The sequence below is a fragment of the Amia ocellicauda genome, chromosome 9, assembly GCF_036373705.1.
Source record: "Amia ocellicauda isolate fAmiCal2 chromosome 9, fAmiCal2.hap1, whole genome shotgun sequence".
NCBI lineage: Eukaryota > Metazoa > Chordata > Actinopteri > Amiiformes > Amiidae > Amia > Amia ocellicauda.
This window is the reverse complement of record NC_089858.1, coordinates 8525000-8544029: the sequence shown is the minus strand read 5'-3', so window position 1 is coordinate 8544029 and position 19030 is coordinate 8525000. Positions and strand designations below refer to the sequence as shown.

The 19030-nt window shown below is 38.3% G+C and overlaps 1 protein-coding gene and 1 long non-coding RNA gene across 4 annotated transcripts in view; one reads left to right on the top strand and one right to left on the bottom strand.

Moving 5' to 3' along the window:
- Window positions 1-19030, top strand: part of LOC136758526 (retinoic acid receptor RXR-alpha-A) — a 121711-nt gene that overhangs the window by 41691 nt on the left and 60990 nt on the right. The gene's annotated exons all lie outside the window — the stretch shown is intronic.
- LOC136758527 (uncharacterized) lies at window positions 443-9467 on the bottom strand. Its single transcript, XR_010819971.1, has 3 exons — window positions 9412-9467; window positions 5683-5836; window positions 443-1280 (listed from the first exon to the last, which is right to left on the bottom strand). It is a non-coding gene; the product is annotated as an uncharacterized LOC136758527 (long non-coding RNA).

The following is a 19030-nucleotide window of genomic DNA, read 5'->3' as shown; positions in this document are numbered from 1 at the left end:
AATAAACTATAACTAGTCATTTAAACACAATCTATGTCACCTTGGGTATTTTATGGTGCACCATATCTAATTATTTTCAAAGACAACAATTTGGAAACATAATTTATATATTCATATTACGGTGTTAATACATCATTGTTTAATAATTATATACAAAGTATTGAAAATAAAAGACATGAAAAATGGCAATATCTTTTTGCAGCTGAATTTTTATATTCTCTGTCTGCAGTCAGGGCAGTTTCACACACACTCTTGATCTCACTTTAATCCCTCCTTGGAAGCAATCTTACCCTTTTAAAGATAGCAGATTCAGAAACCTCCCTGACTTAATCAATCTGCATGTGCTTTGAAGATTATATATATTGTGTGTGTGTGTAATATATATATATATATATATATATTCAAACACACACATATGTATTTAAATGTGAGTATGCTGGTATTATACACATATATATGCATGCTGTGGGTAGAATTTAAAGAATATAATATTTTCCAGGTATGACTTATGGAGTGTTCAGATTTAGAGTTTAAAGTTAAGTTTAGCCTTTATCTATGTCTTATACAGCTACTATATAATGAAGGACTTCCAGGGAATCATTTACCTACCAGACGCAGCAACTTAATGTTTTCGATTCTTGGTTCAGAGGTTTTATGTGTTGCCCGTTACCAGATTGGGAGGCTTGATCTATAATGAATGACACTGTTCTGTCTAATGAGGTTCAGGGAAAGATTGGTCTGGAGACCTTATGGGAGATTTTTGTGATGGCAGTTTCAAGGCTGCATGCCATGGCTGTAGTCCCAGTACAGACTCTGTGTCATAGGAAATCAGGCTGACATGAAATAGTTGTCATCTTTTCAAAGTCATCCTGAAATCCAGCAGTTTTTATTCAGCGATAAATGGGAACATGTCAAGTAAACAGTCTTTTACATCTTTCTTAAAAAATAAAATACAATTTGTTGTACTTTGTTTAACTTTTGTATTCTTTGTTTTTGTAATGAGACATTCCTTGACTCTCAGTTCTTGTTTTTGAGAAAATATCTATTTAAAATGTCAAACATACTGATAAACATTTGCTGTAGTTAAATCCAAGACACTCATGCGTTTAACCCAGTTTTTTGAGACATCGCATCCTGGATCTCAGTCTGTCTGAACAGTCAGAAATGAAGGGCCTTGTCAGTTTTAAGGAGCTCCGCAGTGTAACATATTTGCCATGTTCATGGTCTTGGATATCTGAAGTAACACTGGCTGCACTTCTTGGAGATCAATCTGGACACCACTGACATAAAAGAGAAGGAAAACAGAGCACTATAATTTATGTTCATGAAATTTAATTAGGATCCAGAAGCTTTCCACAGTGCCATGTGGAAATGAGTAATCTCCACAGAACTGCCCGCTGAGGTTATAGCATGGGTATATAAACAAGGCCCTGTTGTTTTATAATAGGCCTTTTACTAACTCATTCCAGTTTAAATTCCCAATAGCCTGAGATCTGAAGAAATAAATAAAATCTGGAACCACCATTTTTGTATTTTATTTTCCATTTGATACCTTTCATATTTGGAATCTGCAATTGAAAATGAACGTAACTTGGCATTGTATTAAGAACTCTTACTGACAACATGTTTATTTGGACAGCTTGCACCAGTTAGAGTTAACCTATGTATTTTTGTAGACAGGCAACAAATATCTGTGTATTCTGTCAGGGTCACAATATTATTGTATGTCACAATATTTTATAAAGGAAATGTACGCACTGTGTATGTAAAATATGCAAGTGTGCCAATTTTGTCATATGATCTGTTTTTTTAATGTTTTTTTTCATTACTCCGGCAACGTACTGAAGTAAATAGCTGGTGAAATTTAAGAAGTTCTTTTCTTTTCCGATGAATACCAGAGAAGCCTAAAGATGCCAATCCAGGGATCTCGGAGGGAGCAGGAATTAGCAGGAGTATTAGTAGTTCTTAGAGTTCAGATATGTAGGTGGAAGTCCAGGATTCCTGGAGAAGTAGTGGGCTGATCCTTGGATGTCCACTCTTCAGGGATTACCTGCCACCGGAGGCACATTTGACAGAAGCTAGTGAGTGCAACTAAGGACGCAGAGTCTAAAAGCTTGTTGGCACAGCTCTAATGCGGCCATCAATCTGTACTCTTTATCAGGGAGAAATCAGAGTGACTAAGCCTTTGATAGCTCCCTGAGCTGATAATCCTTCAACAGCACAATCATAATGAAATGTTATCTCATTGTTGAGGCTCAAAAACTGGAAGTCTACAATGCTACCAACCCTCGTCGTATCAAAACGTATCATGGCTACAATGGTTTTCAAACGCTTTCTTATCCCAGAATAAGCCCTGCTTCCTGTTCTGGATGCCATTATACATTCAAAACATTGTAAAAACAATGTTGTATTAGCAGCTGTTCTGTGAATATTCTAATATTGAGTGCTAAACACAACTTTTTGTTTGTTTTTCCTTCCTTGCGCTGGGATTTGGAGTAAGTATTTGCACATTTTTCTGATTTTCAGCAGAAATCACAGTGTTTTTTAGCGGCCTCTATTGTCTCTCCTGCACAGCATTTGTGTTTTTTTGGCTTAAGGTTCTGGAGATGCAAACAAACACGACGATGCTTTTGTGTACTCAACACAGAAGCTGCGGGAGGACTTGTTTACAGCTGGCTTATGGGATGTAATTAATCAAGCTGGGCCATTAAGATGCATGATAAACTATGCAGTTGGGATCAGAAAACCAGAGATCATAAAAACAGTTACAGAAAAGTAAGAGTGAAAAGGACCACACTGGTTGATACACACAGAAAGCAGGCTGGTTTCAAATGTACAAGACCTGCTCACTTCGTTGAATTGTCTACAGTTACAGTTAAGGAAAATAAATCAATCTCCCATGTTCCTTTTTGTTTTGAAGATATACAGCTAATGCATTGGATGATTCAGTGTTATTTTCTGTCTACTCTGAGAGGCAATGTCCCCGTCCCTGTCTGCAATATTACAAGCATGCAAGCCTTGCAGTGTGCAGTGTGCAGTGTGCACTCTGTGCTGCTGATGCGGCAGAGTCTGTATTCAGTCTAAAGTGGGGCACCTCAATTCAAGGTCCAATGTTCTTGCCCCAGGGGTTACTGTTCTCAGGAACTCAAGAAAGAATGACGCATGGGGACCAAAGCCTGTCCTTTATAAAGAATAGTAAGGAAACTACAATATCGGGTAGGGCTGAGCGTGGATCTGGGCAAGCATAGTCAATTGGCATTGTACAATGGTATACCTGGCTGGTACAGAGGCAGTGGCCAGAGATGTAAGACCGGTTTGTTCACTGTAATGAGTCAGAAATGAAGGCAGTGTTTTTTTCTCCACGTACCCCTATACAATCCCCATTGTTCTCCCTTAAGTTCTGAGGCCTATAATTGCAGCCCTCTGGTAATATGGTCTCAATGAGATCATAACAGATTACAGACCGTATTTTAGCCAATCATCTCGAAGCCTGCACTGCCACTGACAAATAGTGTATATTACACTGCAGTAGCAGTTAATGCGATAATGATTTCATCTACTGGGGTTTACCCACCATGTGCTGTCTGCTGTCTGCGAAGGATTTTTTTTGTTTGTTTAGTCCCATTTCATAATATGACCTATTATCTGCTCGTTTTCTCTTTGTGTATAATGCAATGAACACACTGGAGATTTCTGCCCAGCTGTCACTTAATTCGGAGCACTTTATGTCGCAAGCCACTACCAGACAGGGTGATCTCTATAGAACAAACACACTATAGAAGGATTAAAGTCACAAGGAGAGCTACAAGTTGCACAGACTCAATGGTTTGAATAAACTATGTGAGTCTGTAGGTAGTAAGAAGTTGAGTAATTGTGGCAATTAGCCATTTTCATTAGAAGACGTACTGCTGAGCTTGGCATCTGGGTCTAACACTGTTCACTCTGGTGAATTTGTTGTTCATGGTGGGAAACTGATCCAGTTTTAATGTACAATAATGAAAGGCATCAAATATGCCAAGAAAATTACTTTATTTCTCTCTAATGTAACTAATTAACCCACTTGGTTAAGATGTCTTTGTGCTTGTTCATGGTGCAAAATCCACTACATGCAGCTCTCTGTAAGGGTTAATACTTTTATGTTACATAAACTGAACACAGTACTACACTAGATTTATACTGCAGTGCTGTAGTGTGGGCACAATTAAATACAAACATGTAAGATGTAAAATTAGAACCAGCAGCTGATGTGGTGTTATTTTTGTATTAAAATAAAGTTTCTGACTGTATATGAGTTAGTTATTTTGATTATGTATTTTTTATGTTTTGACATTCTTGCAAACATGGACTTACTAAAACCATAAACAAAGCTTTAGATTGGCATTCAGTGATAGATTAAACTACTCTCCCTTCTGATTTATTTGTTTCTGTACGCAGGTTGTTTTTGTACACTTATGATGTGTCTGCAGTGCTTGATATATTAAATCATGTCTGAGATACTTTTTACTTTTGCTCTATATTTTTAAGACAGTGGCTCATTTAGTTTTAACGGGAACAGGCCTTCAAAGCAGAAGGGAAGGGATGTGTTTTTGGTAGTCATTATAGAGACAACAGCATGCTGTGGGTCAAAACTTTCCCCTTTCTTCTAAATACCAGGCTTTTAACAGAAAATCACTTCTCAAACCCCTTGGTGATTTTCTCGTCTTTTCCAAGTTTTCTGTAAATGGCTGGGTTTCGACCAGCGATGTAGTATTGCTTGCTCCCCCTCCTCTCTGCTCACTTGTCTCATGGCTGTGTTAGAGGAGAAGCATTCATGAGGAACTGCCCACAGACATCACGTCCGACAAGAACATCTTCCTAGAACTTCAATGGGAGACGACTGAGGCATTAGCTGCTTGAATCAAATTAAGGAGGAAGCTGTGAACTGCATTTTTCTTTTTCTTTTTTCTTCTCCCCCAACACCCCCCTTTACTTTTTTTTTTTGGACAAATTCTGGAAATTCCCAAAAATCCTGTAAATCAAACGTATGTCATGATGTATTTTTTTTGCAGCACGAAAGGGTGAGTGAGAATATCATTTTAAGGAAGAAGGACACACATATATTCAATATATGTTGTATGTAAAGCATGCTAGGGGCGTTTTGGGGTATATTGTCTTGCTCGTACACGTCTCCCATGTTGGCATATGGGAGGCAGCTTCCAGTTAATGTACCATTGCAATTTACAATGGCCATTTGGAGTGTACAAAAAGGATATTGGTATATCAATATGAAACCACTGTGTAGTATTTAAACGGTGCACACCACATTGGCTAGAACAATTTGTATGCGTTTCCGTCATCTGTGTATTTACACTAAACGGTCCCAGTCTTCTTGTCTAGGAATGTTTGAAATTATTTAGATTTTTGTTTCCCGTGTGACGGTGAATACAAATTGGACACCTGCTCCTTTGTTACTTCAGCCTGAATGGCAGTGGGGATCGACTGGGCTGATAGCCTTTTCTCGTGCTGTGGTAGACCGTTGCTTTGAGATAGAAGCTGTGAATTAAGGAATAGATGATCAATTTAAAAAGGAGACAGAGACACAATGCTGTTAAAATAGTTGAACGATCATGTGGCAAGGAAAGTAAAATGATCGTCAGTGGGTGCTTTCCACCTGTAGGGCAGTGACTCATGGGTAATACATACCACACTCAGCTGTTCTGTAGAGAGCCTAGGATGGGCAAAATTGTTGAGGATTGTTGCGTAGCAGCTTCGCATGGGAAGGGCACCACGAGAGCCTGATCAGGCTGCTTCACCAAGAGCCCCTCAGGGCCAGAATGGTGGCATGGTGGGAAGGAGGCTGGGGGAGGACAGGGATCTGTCGTTATTTTGATGTTAAAGCGATCAGACATGCTTGGCATTATACCCAGGGAGTAGGAGGGCTGGATGCTTTCCATGCTGAGCGCTTGATCCGAATGCCGTTAAAGCTGATATGATGAAGTGAAAGGTTAGTATCAGAGCATCTGTTATCTGAACGGGATCCCCTTCACGAAGAGCACATCCTTTTAAAGTTCATCCCAAGCCTTGGCCTTTGCATTTGGACAGTATGGTGTGCTACCGAGAAGAGCTATCGTTTGATGCCAGGAATAGCTTTCATAGATGAAGGCCCTTAAGAGCTTGGAAACATGGTGTGGCTCATGAGATGATGTGTTCTAGGGCCCGACAGATATATCGGAGCACCGATATTATTGTCCGATATTAGCCTTTTACAGGAATATCTGTATTGGCACATATTCACCAATAATGCACCGATATATTTTCTCAAACTATTGGCAAAATATTTTTTTTAATTAACATTAAATCGTTCGTCAGGCTTCAGACAATAAATAAATACGTTTATTTGGTTTTACGGTCGTTATTATAATTATTTACCATTATTTTTTAACATGGTTATGGTGCTTACTTATGGTGAAACTGAAAGAACAATTTCTCTCTGACAGGGAGAGATTTGAGGGATCCATGATAGAAAATGTCTGTTATGCATGCTAACAAAAAAAAAACACGTAAATATCAGCTGATATATCGGTAATCGTGAAATTTAGCTTCCCAATTATGGGTATCGGTATCAGACCCAAAAACCATGTATCGGTCGGACTCTAATGTGTTCTCCAAGTACAGTAAGCACGTTTAGGACTCACTTGTTCACTTTTAAGCTATTAATGTAAACAAATGTTCTCGTTATCATTTGATCAATTTTATCAACTATAAATTTGATTTAGCAAGAAAATGCAGATGTACACGGTTTAATTTTTTCGACAACCAATACTTTACCAATATTTCGTGCATCAATATCATATCTGTCAATAATCGTAACTAAAATTGACAAGAAGCCCTACATGAATTTTAATCAGTGGATGTTGCAGGGAGTCTAATGGGAATGTTATGCTGACAGACAAAAAATCTAAACACTTTTGTTACTGAAATAACTTTATGTGGATACAATTTTAAAAAAGGGCATTTCAAGGGAAATGAAAGGAGAAGTAGTCTGTCTTCACGAAGACTGCAGCAGTGAAAATTGTGCAGCTGAGGGAACTTGGGAAAGGTGTGTAGTGAAAGTCCTCCGAGCTGCTCTCCTAGCCCAGCGGCCCTGAAGGAAGCCCCGAGTTGGTAGCAGCTCACACAGGAACTCGGGCAGAAACCTGACCTTTCAGACATGTGCTTTCAGTCAATATCACTTTGTGTCACAGCAGAGGCAGGCCTGTGTGACAGTAAGACAACCACCGCAGGATATTGTCTGAAATTTGATTACAGTTACAGACATGATCTAATTGAGTGACGTGGCCAATTAGTGAACTGTATATGAAGCAGAATGGCGAGACAGGGCAAATTACTGTTGGTTTTATAAGAAACTGTCCATTGCACTGCAACTTTGACTTTGTGCTTCCTTTTTTAATGGACACCTTATACAGAGTTAAAAACGCACTTTTTAAAATTCACACAACGTCTTTATGTCCTGTCTTACTTCTGGGTCTTGACCTTGAAGCGTATGTGAATTCACTTCTTTTTCCATCCACCTTGAAAGCTCAAAAAGAGGGAGGGCAGGGTGATTGACTATGATGTGCCAGGAGAGCGAGTGATTTGAGGTAGAAGACTTTCACTGTTTAATAATGCGTCTGCATTAGTAAGATTGTCACACGGGATGCAGACAAAAGTGGATTAGCCCCGTCATCCTCTAAAAAGCTAGTCATGTTCCGGACCTGCTCTAATGCACAATTATCGGTAACGTGTAAGGGACTTTATGAACGAACACATTGTTACCAAAACTAACGTGACAAGTCTCCCCACGGCCAGGAACGGATTGTACTAGAAGTCCTGTACTCTGTAGAGGACAAAATTGCGCTGTCAGCGTTGATGGAAATCGAATAGGAAGGGCCTGTACATCTTCCAACACCTAGTAACTAAACTTTATCGTCCAATCACAAAGCTAAGAGTGTACTGCAGTGGTTGAAGAGGAGCAGAGCAGTGTTGTTAGTTAATGTGTGTTTATAAAGTTCATATTCTGATTAGTCCTGCTATTTTTAGTGTTGTTGATATTCCCTTAAATGTGGCTGACACTGAAATACAATCTTCTACACAAGTGATCCACATCACCATATGCATTCTGGAAAGGTAGTTTTTTTGGGGGGCTTTCCAGTAAGAGGGGGGAATTAACTTCATGAAACCAAAGCTGGACAGATAGGGACGTGTTAGTGAAGCCCTGATGTACTATTCACACAGGCATGACAGCTGCAGTCCCTGCTGCCTGCTTGCTCATATAACTGTATCGCCTGAGACTTCTCAAAGGATGCGGATGGTTTTAGCAGCAAGCTTCCCCAGCAGTGATACAAGGCCTGTCTGGAGTGTGTGTCAGGGCCAGGCAGAGTGAAGAAGCCTTGATTAATGCTCTATTAATGATGTATTGTTAATGCCTTCTCTGCATTATGCTGCTTATGGAGAGGTGCCAAACCCAGGAAAGAGTTAAGTGTGTCTACGTGACTGTGCCTCAGTGTGCCATATGATTATGAAACTGCCTGTGTTTGGAACAGTGTGTCCCTATCTGTTAGTGTGCGTCTAGTGGAGACGGTGTATGCTAGGGTAAACAACGCGATTTCTTCATTAGAAAGAAGAAATAAATACCATCTTTTTTATCAGCTAGTTGATCTTACTATTTTTCTTTCTTTTTTCTGCATGTGTGTGTGTGTGTGTGGTTTCTGAAACCCAAATTGCTAAGAGTTACTCTTCAGCTTTATTAATATATTCAGTATTCTCATATGTCCCCACAGAGCATTGTGACTACAAATGTTTTTGGTATGCAATGCAACCATATCCTAATACTTTTCACCTTGGATTTAAAATACCTGTAGTATAAATAAAGATAGCAGCTGACGGTAACCCTGTACATTTATCAAAACATCATATGTTTGCATTAGTTTAACACCACCTGTTCAACTGTATTTATATATTTTATCTACACGTGTGTCTGCAAGTTATGGGACATGTACTTATTTACCATAGAGCACACAAACTACAACATCTGCACACAGTAGTGGGTTATAGTACATTCATCCCCTCACAAATCTGATCACTTTTGAATTGTACAAATACACAGCAAATGTGAGCTGACCAGCACATTAAAACTGACAGTGATTACCTTACAATAGATCAAGCCTAATGGATCAATGTAAACATTCTCCAAAAACTGACCTACTATGATTTGATTATCCCAGAAATCCCTTCCACATAAGATTGCATTTGTGCAAGATATTTTTTCAGTACCATGAAAATAAAAGGTTATTTCAGTTGAAGTTACATCTTGTGTAAGAAAGCAAGCAGCATAAGTGTTTCTGTTTTTATTATCTATAATTAGTTTTAATCTCTAAAATGCATTGACACTACCTGTCTACCTCTCCGTGTCAGTCTTGTTGTCTCTTTGGAGATGCGGTGTCGTGATCAGCTCAAATTCAGAGTGACATTCAAATAGTCACATGCTGCTCTGACTATTTACTGAGGAAATACGAAACCAAAAAAATGTTGTTGTTGGGTTTTGTGTGTGTGTGTTTTTTTTAGAAACCTCTATTGCCAATATCTAAATATATATTTTTGGTTGTAACATAAACCCAGCAGCTGTAATGCATCGCTACCTTTATTCAGCTGCAACCGTTGCATTAACAGTGTGTAATATTCAAAGCATTGCTCACCGCAAAACAACAAGAAAAAATTGTGACTGAATATGATACAGGGCACCATAAGGTGACACAATCTGTGTGATTAAAAAAAAAGAATAATACAAATGTCTCCTTCATCTGAACTTGGTGTAGAGAGGTGCAGCCCTAAAACTGTATATCAATTATTTTTGTTCTCAGATTGTGTTTCAAAAGGCCATGTTGTGTGGTGTTTCTTTGCTATTCATGCTCTCTCTGCGGCAGTAGTTTAAATATAGTTTCTAAATATTCAGGATTGATGGTACCGCTTAATCTCCTGTCGATAAAATCAGCTTTGTAGGTGATTCCCTTAAAATGTATTACATAAATGTCATTTTATTACACAATCCCCATTTTATCCTTGGCTGCCCTGCTTTCCAGACTCTAAAAGAGATTGAAGATATCATTTATAAGCTCAGTTTACACACAGTAGCAGGATCTGTTGGTCTCTTGATAGGAAGATAAAAAGCATGTTCCTGTGTGTAAATAATCAGCAGAACCGCCAGTTTAAATGCACGGAGTAGCGGCAAAGGTGTGTAAACCTATTAAACTCACAGCGAAGTGTGATTGCATGATTGCTGGATGGTATAGTGCAAAGGCAGTTCAGCTCCAAGACTATAGCACCATAAACTGAAGAGTAATTGTTCTACTGTTTCATATTGGAAAGAGGGGGTAGAAATAAGGATAAGCTTAATGCAAGCCAAAGCTTCCACTGGACGATGTGAATTGTACAATAGCATTTATTACACAGATTTTGATAGATGCAGGCTTAGTTTAATAATCCCAAAAGGTGCCTGTCTCAATAGCGGTACATTAAAAACAAATTGACATTTGCGGTTGGCCTACAAAGAATTTATACCACCATCGTTTTGAATGGTAAACGAAAGGGGACTTTGTGCTTGAGGAAAACACCCCGCGATTTTTATAAGCAGCCGGGGACTGGTGATATGTAGATGTTTTGTTAACAAGTACACATAGCAGCCCCTATTATTTACAACAAATGAATAAGGGTCTTTTTAAAAACCTTATTAGTGTCTAAGTGTCCTGGTAAATTTGGTTCGAGAACAACAGCTCAATAGATTCATTCAGTAGTTTTTACATGTTTTAAATGTTACACTGCCACACAAAAAAAGTGTAAATTTCAATTTGGAGACTTTGAGGAATAAAGGCTTTGAATAAAGCGTATTCTGAATCTGAACTCATCTGAGAATTGGCACAACAGTGGAGTTGTGTTGAGGTTGACCCTATTAGAGTCCGTGGTCATTACCACAGCAGGTAGTCCCAGCTGGAGTCATGTTACATAATATAATATATAGACATCTTGTTATCTAAACAGTAATTCAATTTACAAATGCCTTTTCAGGAGCTCAGTGAGGATATGATGTCAGAGCAATTAAAGTTACAGATTTGAAATGTTTCACACAAAAAAGTCATAACACCCTGTTGCCCAGTAAAACCATATCAAACAACTCTTCACCGACATGCATATTTAAACAGCAGTTAAATAACATCAGGGGGAAATTGTAAGACTGAAAAGTTTAGATTACAATTTTGTGATTTTGTGATGGAACCACATTATTCATTAGAAATTTTGAATGTGAAAATTAACAGATTCAATTCAGTTCAGACTCAGCAAAGCAGTTTTTGTCCATATCAGTGTATTTGTCCTGTGGAAGGTGTGACTTATTCAATAAGCCTTTTATTTTTATTATTAAAGAAATGAATATCAATTTACAGCTCTGAAAAAAATTGAGACCACTGCAAAATTATCTGTTTCTCTGGTTTTACTATGTATAGGTATGTGTTTGGGTAAAATGAACATTTTTGTTTTATTCTATAAACTACTGACAACATTTCTCCCAAATTACAAATAAAAATATGAATGGAATGGAATGGCTGCCATACGTGTAGAGATGCTGATTTCAGAAAAAATTGCAGTGGTCTCTTATTTTTTTTCCAGAGCTGTATTTCCAACAAAGAACCAAAAATACATTTATCAGCCAAATGAAGATTCAGAGAGAATAACATTAACCGTTTGAACTTGGGAATAATGTCCGTTCTTTGGAATTCGTAAATACTAATTGAGTTTCTGAAGTGTATAAAGTGAACCATCTGTACATTCAAAAACCTAATTCAGGAAAGCAGCTCTATAAATGTTGCAGGGCCAATTTAAGGAAGATGCACTGTAATGCTTGCAGAATGTCAATTGTGTCTAGAATTTATTGTAATTTACAGCATTTACACGAAATCCCAGTGTCTGGAGGCTGTGGGGTTACATCAAAAATAAGATCCAGATTTTTCCAGGGATCAGAAAAGTGTATTGACTCAAAGACTTTAGGTTTCTGCATTGATGTATCAGTCTTCATAACTGCACAGCTGTGTGCGTGTGCGTGTTTGTATTGTGTGTATATATACTCATCAAGTAGGTACTGTCATTATCAGTCTAATATGTATTCATCTGTAAAATATTATATATATATAAGAAAAGTACATTATCATACATTTTACAAAAATCTGGAATCCTGTGTGAAGTGTGGCACTAATCAATTGAAAGAATATTGTAGATTTTGTCAATTTTTCAAACATACTCATCATGATCAAGATGCATATTTCTTCTGATAGGCAACAGCTTCCTGTTGCCATTTAAAATAATGTTCAAATTTGAGAAACATTTTCCTTCATCTGAGCATCTGGGCTGGTACATAAATGTGGCACTTTCATCTCACTGGGTTTTGTGTGTTTGTGTGTATTTTTAAACATGCTGCATTTCTTAATCGCATTGAGGGCACATATCACAGCACAGCTAAGGATGCAAGAGACTGTGGCTTTCCTGTTTGTGCTCTGAAATAAAGGAAAGGTTTCTTAAAAAGGGAAATCCCATCCCCATTTAAACTGAAAATCAGACTTTATTCTTATTCATTATTCACATTTCTTCTCGAGTGGCCTTATTTTGTGAAAGTTTAAAAGAAAACAAAAACTCCCTTTGTTCATAAACAGGCATCCATGCACACCCATCTGTACAACCTTAAACTACAATTACTTTGAAAGTGCTATTTTAAGACCTTTTTTTCCTTTTTGCAAAAAACAGGGTTATAAGCCACCTGCTAGAAGGCCTAAATATGTTTGATTTTTTTCCCAGATTCTTTCATTCAGTTTTTCTGGTCCTTTACAAAAGGAATCTGTCTCCATTAGTCTGAATTTTGCCGTAATTGGCATTTGCACTAGTGGGTCATTTCTGTAAGGCAGATGTCGCATCTGAGAAGCCCATTCATCTTTCTTGTTATTTGGTTGCCATGTTTTTTCTCAAGAGGACAACGAAGGGGGTTTCAATGGTACTAAAATACTTTCTTTGCTTGATATTTGGGTAACTGGATTCACAGATTTTTTAAATGTTTTTTGAGTACATTGTTCATTGTGGAAAAAACATCCAGACAATGCTTTGAAAACAGTGGAAAGAACATCCATGGATAGAGGGAAGATTTCAATTTCGGCTGGTTATCTCATACAATACCATAGTGAATTTCAGGCCTGTATTTTTTACACTACAGAATGTATTTAGAAAAACATTAATGACTTTTAAAGCAGTCATTTATAAAGTGCATACTAAACAGTCTGCAGTGTATTTTCCTATTCTGAAGCTCAGTTGTCTGGCCTTTCATGTTTCTCTGGTCTCATAGGGGGAGACGTATTTAATAAGGATCATGTTTTGATGATAACGACACAATATCGCAGCCTAGGTATGATTCACAAGCTTCTAGACCTGATGGATTTATGTGAGAGAGCATAATTAGATTTCCCTAGACAGATTACTTGTTAAAAGAAGAAACTTAAATGAGATAGAGATAGCATTGTGTTCACAGTAGTCAGGAAACATGATTTCTCCATTTGGGACCTGTTTAGTGGATGACCTGTCACTATCCACTGATCGGGGTCGTGTTTCATGGTGCATCTTTTCCAATGCACTTTAGCGAGTCAAAGAAGTATTGTGATGATGCGGTAATTACACTTCAATCTGCCTTGCTGCTCATTGCGGGCCCTGCGCTGCACATGTGAGCAAGCTGTATGAAGAGAAATCATTTGCAGTCGGTAATGGGAAGAAAACGTGTGCAAAACTGAATGTTTTTCATAATAGTGTGTTGACGATAAAGCTATAATACAAAGCGGGATTTGCTTCAAAGAATACACTTTTTCATTCCATAAAGAGTGAAAGAGAGAGTAATGAAGACCTCTCTGGTATGTGAAAGGGCTCTCAGTGTGTGCACGGCTGCATTGTTGGGGAAGTCAGAGCTGATTAACCACAAATCGCTCCTCTTAGCATCTCTAAAGAAGCCGTTTCTGCTTGAAAAGCAACTTATTTTTAGGGCGCTTTTATTGCTGCCTGGCCTTTGTCAAGGTGGTCAGGTTGGCTGTGTCTTTCCGTTATTTTTACAATTAGAGGATCACAGTTAGGTCTTTGTAGTGACATTTGTTGTTTTTGTTTTGTTTTAGTTTTTACCATGATAATGTTAAACATTGTAGAAGTTCCCTATCGTATTTCCTGCAACTATCACAGGATGCTAGTGTTGTTTTTGTGTGCAGCTCGTTTTTTCCAAAGCTCGTATGATATCACAGGCTTTGCTCTCGCTCCTCACAGTCTTCCACCGTCAGCGTATTTCCTAGAAGGTGAACTAACTCGGGCCAAGGCAAGGATTGAACCCCATGACCTACCAATCCACATCTCATTACTGTACGCGTCCTCCTAAGCCAACTGATAGGATTTTAATCCGTGTGAAAAATGTAGGGGGGTTTAATGAAGAAAGAACGCTGCCTCGGCAGGTTACCTGTAGGAGGAAGAGGGAAAATTGCAAAATGAGGATATGCTGTATATCCTGGAGAACTTGCTGATAAAGGCTCCGTTTTAATCCCCTTAAAGCTGTGTAAAACGGCCATTATTTCCCTGACATGCCCAAGCGTTGCTGATATTGTTAGTCATGTTTTTTGATCATCTACTTTTTGTTCATACAGTAGTTCTTCAGGCATAGAGAATGGGGAAATAGCACAGCCTCAGACATGTGGTGGTCCACTTTTACCAAACTTAGTGTAGCAGACAACCAAAAGAAGTATTTGAATCCAAGGATAATTAATTCTACTTAAAACAGGTATAAGTGCTGCATTACGAACCCATCTTTGGAAATATGGGGGTCCACTTTGACTGAACCTAATAGCTTGACTATATAGACAGTGTAATTGTCTATCAAAAGACAAACTTGAAACCAAGGATAATATATTCCATTTAAAATAGGTTTAACTGCTGCAGTTTAAATTGCTTTGCTAGAATTTAAAGGAGGAGTATATCTAGTTTTGTTTTTTTTATGGTTTTGACTTCCCTATCTTAATTGCGGTTATGGGTGATTAAACTCTAGATGCCCCTAAAGAACTCCACAGTAGCCATTACTTAGCATCATGCACAATAATTTCAGTTTTACTGCAATTAATTGCTTTATGTACTTCCCTGAAATAAAGCTGATTCACAAAACATTGTTGCCAGTTTAGCCAGAGATAAGGACAAAGATTGATATGGCTGAGGTTGAAGGCAGGCTAGAATACTGTTGCTTATTAAACAAATTGGCCTGCTGATTGTGTCCAAGTGGGTGGGATTTTGAAATACTCCCTCCTTCATCTTTGGAGGCTTTGCAGAGCTGGCTAACTAGAAGGGAATCTCCCTGCTGTAGGTTTCACCATCTCCCCCCTGGCTACTGGTGTAACTTGAGTCTACTGAACTTTTGTACCTCCCTGCAGGACCAAGTAAACGGGCAGATCTGTGCAGAGGTGGGGGTGAGGGTGAGGGGGTTGGGTGTGCCTTGCATCTTTTTCAAGGGCTGACGGTCTGTGGTGGCGAGTGGTTCATGGTGATATATGGTTTGTTGTCAGCAGGTCAATAGCTTCACTAAGTGAGAGGATGTTTTCCCTAGTCTTGCCGTGCCGGCCTTGTGGGAGGAAGGCTCATTAGGATGATAAAGTAGAGCCTTATTTTGGGTCTTTGTTTGTAATGGCAGAGCCCAACTTTTTGGAGTTGAATAGTTTGAGGCAGGGCCAGATCTCCAGGCTACTTACATCTTTCTCTTTCTCTCTGTCTCTCTCTCCCTCTCTCTTCCCCCTTCTGTTCCTGTCCTGGTTTACTTCTGAAATATCCTACTATCTCAACTGATTAGCTCTGGCAACAACATAGGGGGAGCTGCAGAATGGGTCATTTCAGTTCATATGAAGCTTTTTCCAAATTGAAATCGTATTCTCACGAGCTACCAGTGTAGTATGAAGAACAACATGCCTGTATCAGCACATAGACTGTCTGGCATTGTGCTGTAGTTCAATTCAAAAAGTCACTGGAGTGCAATTATGATTCCTGAGTAATATACAGTACCGAGCTTCAAAGTATGATTGTCTCTATGACTGTTTATTTCAACTTTAGATCAGTTATTGGTTTACGTTTGTTTAATTGACCCTTTCATTAAGATTGATGAGAATTGTTTTGCCATAAAGGATGGACATCTCTTCTATAAGATTAAAGATTGAGAGCAGGGCAGGTTCATAAAAAACAAACTGTATAACCGATGAAAAAATAAATAAAGGTTCTATTTGTGTTTATTGGCTTTCGGCCTTGGTAATAGAAAACGTCTGTCCTGTGTGGTTAGAGGCCATCAGAAAGTTTGGGCAGCCCTGCAAGAAGGTTTTTTTATTTGTGAAATTCAGATTAAGCAAATGAGAGGAACCACCATGTTATTCATCGTTTCTAGGCCCAGTTATCTGGCAAGCATTCAAGTCGAAAGCAAAGGTGGTCCTTTACCTTAGGATCGAGGTACATGGGCAGAAGTAAACATGTATTTAGCCAACAAGTCCCCCACAGGAATATCCATGCTTCACAAATATACATCTAATGTAAACAGCGGTACACGCCTGTGCCAATCAAAACACCCGATTAATTTGCATGCCAGAACATTGAGATGTAAGTGTAGAGCTCTGATCAAGACATGATTCAATAATAAATAGTGTGTCAACGGAGGAGAATGTTTACAAAACAAATGTCAGTCTAATTCATGTGTGGGACGAGGAAAAAATTTGATCTAAATCTTTTAATTGTCAATCATCCGTTTCAAATCACTTGTTTTAATTAAGGTAACCATATACTGACGTTTGGATAAACCTTCACCATTTTTTTCCATACAACAATATAAAATAGGCCTACTGTATTTATAACTAATATTAAAAAAAAAAAATGAAAGGCATTATATGATTAATTTCACACTAAATATGATTTGGAAAGTATTGCAGTAAAAAAAAAAGAAAATTATACATTAGTACCTCATACATAATTTCCTTTAGTTGGATTCGGTACATTACAGTACTTAGGGAAATTATTTCTAAATATATATTAAATATCTCTGTTCTCATCATTACAGACCTAGCTGCCTCAATGGAATTCGTCTGATTCAGCCTTTAAAGCTTAATTTCTTTAAGCATTCTAAATTAAAAGTTGCAAGGCTTTAACTGCTTCTTGGTTGAAAGTAAAACTGCCCCAGTAGGTTATGAGCATGGCACAAGTTTTTAATACAAATCAAGCCAAACCAAATTGTCTTATCATGGTGGCACTTTTTTTTGCAGGTTGCAGATTACATTACCTCAGGAATTTGGCATATTTTTAAAGTTAAGCTTAAAGGAAACCTTGAATGTACTGCTGAGGGTTTAAACGGTGCAAGTGGTATTGGGACCATGGCATTCCCCTATGCAGTACACTCGACACATGCAGAGAAGCTGACGCAAGCGCATCGTTGCATGCCTAGGTGTGAGCAGGTTTCGATTTTGGTCTTCTGATGTGACATCTTGATGTGATCCTAAGGGAGCTTTTTGTGTTGCTCATGCATGGTAGAATAAATATAAGAAATCAGTAGATCTTTTTTACACCACCTTTTTTTAGCATTGTATTCCATTTCCTCACCAACTGGACCTTGGTCATTAGTAAGCATATTTCTTAGTTACAAGATGTGAGAAAGCTATACTGACCTGGCTTCAGACTACATAGCTGGCTTATTAATGGTAGGTATTTATCCTAAGCAGCATATCTCTTTCATCACTTTTCCCCAGGCTATTTATGTATAATAAATAATCAACTGTAAAAAGTCACTGTTACACTGTTGAATATTCAACCCTTGGGGCCGATTGAGATTTGTTTACCCTTCCACAGTAATTTGTCTGTAAGATTATTGTGAATATTTCGAATGCGTCTCTCTGCTCGGTGGTTAGCATATTTTATTTTTACACAATTATATAGCGCCCACATCGGCAATAGTTGTGTAATTGACTCTGGAGAATATTCATTCTGGCAGTCAGTCTTGTTTCTTCATTTTTCTTGACCCTTGGAAAAAAAAAACAAATCTGAATGTGGACTACGTGATTAGTTTATTTTTCCACATAAAACTAAACAACACAGCTTGAAAAAGAAGAAAGAAAACCTCACTCCAGGAATGAGCAGAATGTGACATGACAGTGGCGGTTGAGGTTTGGTAGCTGGCCCACACAACTGAAACTTCTGCCTATTTTTACACTGATTAAATGTATTAAATACTTGTTTTGGACACAAGAAACCCACGATTAACCAGTCATTATTATTTTGGTTTACATAAATAATTTGTTACTTACTTGTCCTTGAAAAATGTACAGTAAAATAGTTGACAATTTGGGAGATAGAAAGGTACATAAAGCAACTATATTGTTTCTTAGATGCCCTGAATGAACTTTCATTGCAATAAGCTGTTAAACATATGCTCTTAACATATCCTGTGTTATCATAACACCATTCTGCTTAATTATGTTTGAAGATCACTCACCCCCAGCAGAGAGCATACTGCTCTGTTCGGTGTCTATTGTTTATCTTTTCCATGCAGACTAAAGCACTGTTGACACCAGTGAAAAGTGGGAAAGTCTTATGGTTTTCCATATAGGAAATGGAACTGTCAAATCATAGGGAATTGACTGGTGATGGTCTACCGCCTCTCTAGCCCCCTTAACAGGAGAGAACGGAACGTGATTGCAGTCAATACAATATAACTTTTCCATATATGTTTTAGATTGTAGCCATACCAGCTTGAATGTCTGGATTGACCGGTCTTTGCATCAGCTGGCTGTGTGTGAGAAAGGTGGATGGGAGGCAGACCAAGGAGCACCACTGCCTTGTTAAGAGAGCAGGTTAGCATTCTGTAGCCCGTTTCACAGCTCAGCTTCCTCCAGTCCCCAACAAGCGTCATTCCGAGTCATTAAGCTCAGACTAAATGAGGTGGAAG